This window comes from Amphibalanus amphitrite, unplaced genomic scaffold (genome assembly GCF_019059575.1).
Source record: "Amphibalanus amphitrite isolate SeventyFive unplaced genomic scaffold, NRLGWU_Aamphi_draft 000499F_arrow, whole genome shotgun sequence".
Lineage (NCBI taxonomy): Eukaryota > Metazoa > Arthropoda > Thecostraca > Balanomorpha > Balanidae > Amphibalanus > Amphibalanus amphitrite.
This window is the reverse complement of record NW_024881993.1, coordinates 1-2,652: the sequence shown is the minus strand read 5'-3', so window position 1 is coordinate 2,652 and position 2,652 is coordinate 1. Positions and strand designations below refer to the sequence as shown.

Below are 2,652 nucleotides of genomic sequence, written 5' to 3'. Positions count from 1 at the left end.
TATTCGGTGTTCACGTCGATGACGCCGAAATTTGCCGTGAATGTGTTTAGAAATATCTACCCTGTGACGTCATCAAGAGGGTAGGTCCATTTGTTTACTTCAGAAGATGTCAACTTGATGGAAGAAAAGGTACACGAAAGTTTCGCTTTCCTATTCCTAAGCCTAAGCGTTCAGGAGCTATCGCAAATATTCGCCAGGGGGGGGGGGGGCGAAAAACGCCCCTGGGCCCGCGAGGGCTAAAGAGGCACGTTCCATTCAGCCCGGCCAGTCAGATGTGCCCACAGCATGGAGCTCATATTCATTGCAAAGTAGCACCTGTATAGACAGGGCAGATATTCGGGCAGTTGCTCACTCACTCACTCACTCACTCACTTATTTGCCCACTCACTCACATGCTCACTCACTCACTCACTCACTCACTCACTCACTCACTCACTCATTTTTACGACTTCAGGAATGGTGTCTTTACTGGTTTCATTGATTAGCCAATAATAACTCCTAGCAGTCGAATCGGTTCAGCACTTTGCAGCCACTTGAGATTAGTGAGATTCAGAATAAAAGCTGGATGAGAGGCTGGCACTCAAGACTTCCTCCTATTTTTAGTCGAACGGTAGCAATAAGAATAAACACTTAATCATTACAGTATCCACTTTAGGTGAAATGCAATACGGTACTGATAGTGATACTCACATCACATCTTTTATGCGCATCGTGTTACCTATCCTGAGATTTAGGAGTTCACCAGACACCATTTACCCTTACATCTTACATAATTTCTTAGAGAAAAAAGGCTCTCCCGGTTGAGATCCTCTTGTACTTGACGTTCAGAGTTTATAACGACACCTATAATATCTTCATGTCATGTAAATTCACCATTGAACGTCCGCGTCTTCCCGCGCTATCTATCGGTCAGCTGAAAGTTGCAAAACTCAACGAGGAGGATAATGTGTTCACCATTTATTTCAGAACAAGATCTTGATAAGAGAAAACACCAGGACATTCGAGCTAAGCTTTACAAGCCAAAATACGAAATACAAAAACAGCTTAACTCTTCCAAATAAACTTCCAAAGATATGCTTATCAAACGAAGTATCAAAATAAACCGTCAAACAAAACAGATCCGCGCTATACGTTTTCCATGAATCCGCAGATAGCTTCTGTCTCAATCTACCCTCCCTTCTTAATCGGTACGACCTTTCCAGTGCCTTTACGAGCTGCCATGATCGTTTTGGCCTTTGCGACGTAGGTCTTTGCCTTAGCGCTGAGTTGAGGTCCACGCGCCAGACAGTGTCCACCGATACAGGGCGCACACCAGTGTCCCCAGCAGATCTTCCAGCGACAGCACCATCCTCGGTGACCGTACGGACACCCATACAGGTAGCACTGCTTGTACGGACCGCGACAGTGGGACCGGCACTCTCCTGTGGGGTGGAACGCAAACTTGTCAACAAATGTAATTTCAAATTTGTTATACATCGACATTTGAATATGCGTACAAGCACGCAAAGTAAAATATGCAACTGGAGAGAAGTACGAAGTACTCTCTCCTCCCTCCTCTCTCTCTCTCTCTCTCTCTCTCTCTCTCTCTCTCTCTCTCCTCTCTCTCTCTCTCTCTCTCTCTCTCTCTCTCCCTCACTCCCGCCTTACTCAGTGAGACCGGCCGGCGACGACAGCAGAGATTCTTGCTTGTCTTCCTGCACGGGTAGCAGCTGTATCCACGGCGACAGGGCATACCCACGTAGGCGTCATGGGCTCGACAGCTGGGGACTGGATACACGGATATCGAAGGTCAGTCGTGAGTTGACAGACACTCACGTCTTAAATTACGGATAATCTGACGGCTAAACTGATCGATAAACTCACGGCTAAACTCACAGATAAATTTACTTATTATAACCTCACGGGTAAATTCACAATTACAATTTACAACCACGCATACAGATCAGCTCGCGATGAAGCTCAACGATAAACTCACAGGTCGATTCTCTTCTCGTGACTCCGTGTAACATCTTCTCTCCTGCACTCCTTTTCCACAGTTACAGCCAACTACATAGAGCGTAAAATGACTATCACAGTCGGTGCATTCTAGACCCCTAATAAACAAACAAACAAACAAACAAACAAACAAACAAACAAACAAACAAACAAACAAACAAATAGAAAACAAACAGCTAAGCAAACAGCCGACTTACAGCAGTTGCCCGACTCTGGGTAGTCACACCGCGAGCAGCTGTGTCGGTAGGGGCACCACCAGCCGCCGCTGCGACATTCCAGCCAGGGACTGGCGGCAGAGGGTTATAGATAGACGGTTATAGAAACAGGGTTGGTAAGTTCGGAGACAGACAAGGTGTGGAGGTAAAGACAGGAGAGAGAGAGAGAGAGAAGAGAGAGAGAGAGAGAGAGAGAGAGAGAGAGAGAGAGAGAGAGAGACAGAGAGAGAGAGAGAAGCAGAGAGAGAGAGAGAGAAGAGAGAGAGAGAGAGAGAGATAGAGAGAGAGAGAGAGAGAGAGAAGAGAGAGAGAGAGAGAGAGAGAGAGAGAAGGAGAGAGGAGAGAGAGAAGAGAGGAGAGAGAGAGAGAACAAAACTTTCAATTTTGAGCGTGCTATGAATAGAGACTAGAAAGCCCAAGATGATGATAAATGCTCATTGAA

At 46.2% G+C, this 2,652-nt stretch overlaps 1 long non-coding RNA gene across 1 annotated transcript; it reads right to left on the bottom strand.

The window, feature by feature from the left end:
* Positions 1-942: 942 nt before the first annotated feature.
* Positions 943-2,652, bottom strand: LOC122392751. Its single transcript, XR_006258575.1, has 2 exons — positions 1,648-2,652; positions 943-1,421 (listed from the first exon to the last, which is right to left on the bottom strand). It is a non-coding gene; the product is annotated as an uncharacterized LOC122392751 (long non-coding RNA).